The 6,454-nt window shown below is 51.5% G+C and overlaps 1 long non-coding RNA gene across 1 annotated transcript in view; it reads right to left on the minus strand.

The window, feature by feature from the left end:
• The window catches only part of LOC111542472, a 185,447-nt gene extending 179,945 nt beyond the window's left edge, over window positions 1–5,502 (minus strand). Inside the window, exon 1 of the long non-coding RNA XR_002731574.2 lies at window positions 4,897–5,502. This is a non-coding gene — a long non-coding RNA (uncharacterized LOC111542472). The remainder of the gene's footprint in view (window positions 1–4,896) is intronic.
• Window positions 5,503–6,454: the final 952 nt, after the last annotated feature.

The following is a 6,454-nucleotide window of genomic DNA, read 5'->3' on the forward strand; positions in this document are numbered from 1 at the left end:
GCACCTGGTTTCCAGACGTCCATGCAAAAACCTGTACCAACAAACCAAATATGGGAGGAGGTGATGATGATTCACATTACAAAAATAATTCTTGGGCAGAAACTTGCCACTTCAGCATTCTTCTAGGTTGCACGATTCCTTCGGGCCTTTTGGATATCATGTGATCAACCAAGATTGGTTTTGTATAAATGTTTTTCCAGGCACAGACCTCGTCTGTAAAGCAGGAACACCCAGCTGACTTTGAACAGGGGGTCTTTCGCCAATGGCATAGTTGAAAAGAATTCATCCAGGATCACTCCCGTTCTCTTGTGAAGTGAGCTGGGTGCATCAATCACGTGAACAGGGGATGCTAACTTGGTGTGGAGCACCCCAACCAGCTCCATGACGACAGTGACATTGTCTAGAACAATGGTGGCCACAGACAGAAGTGGCAGTGGTCTGTGTAGGTACACAAGCAAATGTGCCAGGATGCTGCCTGGTCATGGGGCACGTTCCAAGCTCCCAAAGACCTTGCCTACCTGAGAGGAGAAAATGCCCAGAGCTGTAGTTCCTTTATCATTCACCCAAATGCAGCCACTCCTGTCTTAACCAAGTATAAAGGGCATCTGATTTCAAGGCTCCTATGTAAAAACCTGTACCAGCAACCAAATAAGTACATGCGGGGGCCCAGACCAGTGGAGGTAAACCAGAAAGGCTTCCTGGAGGAGGAGGAGAAAGAAGAAAACACTGTAGTTGGGTAAGCTTCAGTGGGAAAAGCTTCAATTAAGGCTTTATCTGGCCAAGAAGTCAGTCAACTTCCTGTTTCTTAAAGTGTCCCTGTCAGAATGGCCTGGGTGGCTTGTTGAAAATGCAGACCCCTAAGCACTAAAGGTGAGGGGCCGGACAGGGGTGGGTGCTAAGAATATTCATTTTTAACACGTTCTGCAAACAATTCATTCTTATGCAAACCACAATTTGAGCACCAGGGGACAGGTGGGGCAATCTCAACGTGAACAGTCTGTACTGCACTGGAGTAGATTCTAGAAAAACTGCAGCGTCTGAATAGGGAGGACCCACCAGGAGACGCTGAGGACAGGGACAGGCAGGTGTAGACAGAGGTGCCTTCCAGAACTGTTTAGTCACAACACACGCAACCCACCTCCCCGCGAGCCTTCTTGTTATGATCCTCATTGGAGCTGGCTAGTTACAGAAAACGTCTGCACCAGTTCACAAGGAGAGAGAAAGACATGGATATCCTTCAGTTTACAAGCCACGGGAGGAAGGCTGGGAGTATTTCATAAAGGAAAAGAAAAATCAAGTCTCAGCAACCAGACCCTAACATCAACACAGAAACTCTGTCTAGAAAACAGAAATCTGTTTTGTTGAGATTTAAGTAACATCAAAACTTCCTCATCCCAAACAAACATCGCCTTCGCTCGACGCAGACAACCATTCCAAGTCAGAAAACACAGAGTGATACTCAAAGCAGACAGCCTCAGTTCACGCATGCGTTCCTGGCTGACCATGAGGTCGCTTTATTGTAAGGACAGGAGAAGGGACCGTTTCCTGGGTGTCTTCAAATTCACACAAGTGGACTCTTACGCAAAGAACCTGGGCTAGCCTCCATCCATATCAGCCACCTCCAAAAATCCCTTCGGGCTAGCTCTCCTCACCCCAAATCTTCTCCTGGAAGAAAGTCCCCTAAAGAAAAGGAGAATCACTTCCTAGCCCAAAATTGCCTAACAATACCCTAAATCTGTTCTGAGTTCAGAGCAGAAATCCGTGTTCCTTCCAATCTGTTCAGATAATCAGGAAATGCTGTACCTGGTGGGTCTGCACGTTTAGCTCCCGACACACCTGCTACTGCAGCCGGCATGAGTCACCCACACAGGCATTGCACCGTGTACTTGTCAACTACGATTCAGCGGCTCAGCAGCTTGTTCTCACGCACACCGGATGGCAACTGTCTACCCCCCAGAAGACGTGTCAGGGCAGACTGGGTAATAACCCAATTTCACTCAATGACACACACATTCCCGCTGTGGGTTTGGGGAGAAGAAAGGAGGGAGGGGGTACACAGAGATGCTTTCCCCACTTACGGGCAGGCTCCCATAGGCCCTGGAAGCCTGATACAGCTCTGCTACCGTCAGTAGAGGAAGGGCAAATTCACTTGGGGAGGAAAATGGAAATGACGTCCCAATTTCAAACCTCCTCCTGAACAAAGCCTGTCTTCTGTCCCACTCTAGGTTTCCGCTTTTTACAAGGTCCCATGATAGGATCCCAAATTGGATCCTGGACCAGAAAAAAGACATGAGTGGGACAAATGGAGAAATCTGAATAAGGCCTGTAGATTAGTTAAAAGTGTGTGTCAATGTCAGTGTCCCAGGTCTGATCATTGCACCATGGATATATCAGACGTTAGCACTTGGGGAAGCGGGGTAAAGGATATAGTGGAGCCTTTGGCATTATTTTTGTAACTCCTGCAAATCTAGATTTATGTCAGAATCAAAAGTTAATTTTTTAAAAAAGACAGCATGTTAAATCTAGCTGCCTGATATATCTTACTTTATGGTATTGCTTAAAAAAATGTACATCATAATCCCGACGGCAAATTTTAAGTTATTCTCATACCAATGCTGATCAATTCTTTGATACAAAAAGAAACAAAACACTTCATTTGCTCAGCAGCCAGTCACTCTGTGCCGCTTCTGAGTCCCCGCTCCAAGATGCAATATTATCTGATGGGTAAGTGGCATCTTTTCCTCCAAGCCTATCTCAACAATGTCCAGAAATAGAGTTATTCCTTTGCTTTAGACATAACTCCAGCTTAAAGCAAATATAGCAATTTCTGGGAATTTTCCAAAGAAAATAATACGAAATGTGGACAAATCTTTATGTACAAAAAATGCTCACTGTATTACTTCTAAGGGTAAAAATTTGGAAACAACTTAGTGTCCAACAATAGGGAAATTGTCAAGCAAATTATGAGTCGATGCCTGCAGCAGAATACAGTTACCATGCCGTCATGACATGGGGGCAATGTTCAAATAAAATTACACAAAAAAAAAAGAGGAGAAAAAGTTGTATATTTTGCAGGATTTCACCAGTGAGGAAACAGATCAAATTGCCAGCATTACTGTGTGAATTAGTTGTTTTTCCTGCTTTGGGCACTTTTGTGTTATTTTCTATAAAAGAAAGAGAAAGAGCATGGATTACTTTTTAAAATCAGACCGGGAGGAGGGGTGGTGGTGTTGATTATCAGTTTGCCTGAAGGTTTCAACTTTTCCTCTCCCTGGTCAGTCTGAGCACAGAACTGGGGTGGGAGCAGAGGGTGGGGAAGGGCCGCAGGGAAGGTGCTGCGTCAACCTGGGCAGTTCCAGGACCTGCATGGGGCCAGGGGCACTGAGGGCCCCAGCTCCCAGGGTAGGAGGTCGTGCCACTATGCACTGCCTTTTCTTCTTCCAGTGCTGCTTTACCTTCTCTTGCTCCTGGAGCAGTGCTCACTGGAGACACTGGGACCCTGAGCGCTGACCAAGAGTGATCCCTGACAGCGTCTAGATTTCTATGCAGAAGGAACTGCTGGGTGGGAAATGGATCACCGACAGGTTCTAAATGAGAACCTACAGGCTACAGGAGAGGGTTGAGGGGCGGAGGAGGGAATCCCATCTCTGGGAAAGCATCCTTAGGAAACCTGGATAGGTCCTGGAGGTGAGGACAAGTACCAAGGAGGGAGAAGGAAAAGGAGGACCCTGGTTAATCTGCACGCCAAGGGCGGAGTCGCTCATTCATTCATTCAACAAACATCTATTCAGTGCCCACTCAGTGACAGGCATCGCACTGCCCCCAAACAGGGCAGACACAAAAGAATAAGGGCAGGGCCGGGCGCGGTGGCTCAAGCCTGTAATCCCAGCACTTTGGGAGGCTGAGACGGGCCGATCACGAGGTCAGAAGATCGAGACCATCCTGGCTAACACGGTGAAACCCCGTCTCTACTAAAAATACAAAAAATTAGCCGGGCGAGGTGGCCGGCGCCTGTGGTCCCAGCTACTCCGGAGGCTGAGGCAGGAGAATGGCATGAACCCGGGAGGCGGAGGTTGCAGTGAGCTGAGATCCAGCCACTGCACTCCAGCCTGGGCGACAGAGCAAGACTCCGTCTCAAAAAAAAAAAAAAAAAAAGAATAAGGGCAGGAGGAAGCTATGGATACAGAAGCGTAAGCCCTCTCCCCACATTGGCCAAGAAACCACTTCCACTAGCAAGTTGCGCCAGAAAGGGGAGGTGGCGAGTGGGCTCACTGGACTGAATTCCTGCCACCTCCCACTTATTCAGAAAGCCCGTTCACACCCTGGCCAAATGCATCCCCGCGTCCGCCTGACGGGTGGCCCAGTCCTCGCCCGAAAGCTGCTCGCCAAATGCCCCACTCACCCCCCAGCCCCAACGGTGAGAGGGGCTCGGCCGCGTCGCGTTCTCCAAGCGCTGCGCCCCAGCAGCGTCCCCGGTCGCCAGTGGGCGGACGCCAGGAGCTCACGGAGGCGGCACCGCTCCCGAAGTAACGGAGCCCGGAAGGTGCCCAGGCTTTAAGGCAAGTACAAGGGGCCGAGCGGGTTCGCCGAGGACGCGCGGGCGTCTCCCCCAGCTGAGGTTCGGTCCCTCCAGGCAGCCAAGGCTCGGCAGCGCTAGAGGCAGAAGGACGACGGCCGAGAACGCCCAGGATGGGGTGGTCGCTGACCACCGTGTCCCAGGCAAATCAGCTCCGCTTGGAGGCAGGGGGATGACTAAAATGACCTCCAAGAAGATGTCAATTGCAAGAACAAAAATTTCAACCCAGAATCTCGGGACCTTCGGAAAACGACGCGGAGGAAAAAAAGAAAGAAAAGAAAGTAAATCAGATCCCTTCCCCAAACCGCAGGGAAACTTACCTCCAGCTTGGCGACCCAGCTGTTAAGTAGAACGAATCAATCCACAGACGGAGAGGAGGTCGTGGGTCTTCTGAGCCCAGATGATACACACCAAGTAATCCACGTTAAGGGATCCGCAGCCCCCCCACCCAATTCCCCACTTTCCATCCAAGGCCAAAGCGCCTGGTCCAGACCCTGTCCTCTGCGCTCCAGACTCGAGGAGGTCGCGGGCGGGGGTCCCCAAGCGGCCGCATTCTCTTCCCCAGGGGTGGGCGCGCGACGCGGGCAGGGACCAGGCGCCCCGCGGACCCCGCGAGCGCATCCCGCCTCCTCGCGCTGGGACAGCACCCAGCCTGGACGCCGCTCCTCGCCTTTCTTCCCCACGCATCGCCAGCGCAAACCAAAGACCCCCGCCAGGAAAACCCCTCTGCCAAGCCGGAAAGCGCCGAAGGCGGATCGTCTCTCGGACTTGGGTTTGCAGGTTCACAAGGCCTGGGAGGCTTACGGTGGGCGCCTGCCTAGCATAGGGTCCTTCGGCAGAAGCGCAGAACAAGAAATGCAAGCCTCGGTGGCCCGGTCGTCAGGCCACCAGCGCCGCACAGCGTACCTGCGCCGGCTGCGCGCTCTGTAGCCGGCCGGGCCATTCGGCCCTTATATACCAGGCGGACCCGCGACGGGGCGGGGCGGAGCGGGGTGCGTGGGGAGGGGGCGGGGGAGGCCGAACGGCTTCCTGGGAGCCGTAGTTCCGCTACGTAGTCCTGTCGTAGTCAGGACAAAAGTTAAACAAGAATGGAAACGGTTGGGGTTTGCCCACCACAGCTGTCCTCCCTTGCACCCTTCCTTCACAGACAAAGCTGGCATTCCGGTCCTATTGTCAATGCCGCTAGGTCTATTCTGGCCTTTGTGCATAAGGTGGGTCACACCAGCCCTGCATGCCGCCCAGGATGGCAAACCTTGGTAGCCCTAGAGTCAGGCTATCCCAGCTGGGCCCCAGTTCTGGAGACGAGAGGTCCGAAATCAAGGGGTCAGCAGGGTTGCTTGCTTCTAGGGGCCGTGAGGGAGAATCTGCCCCGTGCCTCTCTGAGACCTGGTTGTCACTGGCTGTCTTAGGGGTTCCTTGGCTTGCAGCTGCCTTACCTTCATCCTCCACCTTTCACACGGTCTTCTCCATGTATCTTTTCACATAGTTTTCCCTCTGCGTGAATCTCTGTCTCTTCACACTGTGGTGTTTCCACAAGGATGCCAGTCATATTGGATAAGGGGCCCACCCTGATTCAGTATGACCTCATCTTAACCAATGACATCTTCAACAACCCTATTTCCAAATAAGGTTATGTTCTTGGAGGTCCTGAAGATTAGGACTGCAATATATTAATATCCTGGAGTTGGGGGGCTGGTGGAACAATTCAACCCCTAACAGGTCTTCTATGCCTTGTTGCACCTGTTAACAGCTATTGTGACTAACCAACCCTTTTGATAAAAACAAGCTCTGAGAAGCAAGGTGAAATCACAAAATCACTGAGGCTGTGACAGGAGAGGAAGCCAAGAACATTGGAATCTCCTGGGCCAGGTTTCCCTG

The sequence above is a fragment of the Piliocolobus tephrosceles genome, chromosome 16 (genome assembly GCF_002776525.5).
Source record: "Piliocolobus tephrosceles isolate RC106 chromosome 16, ASM277652v3, whole genome shotgun sequence".
Lineage (NCBI taxonomy): Eukaryota > Metazoa > Chordata > Mammalia > Primates > Cercopithecidae > Piliocolobus > Piliocolobus tephrosceles.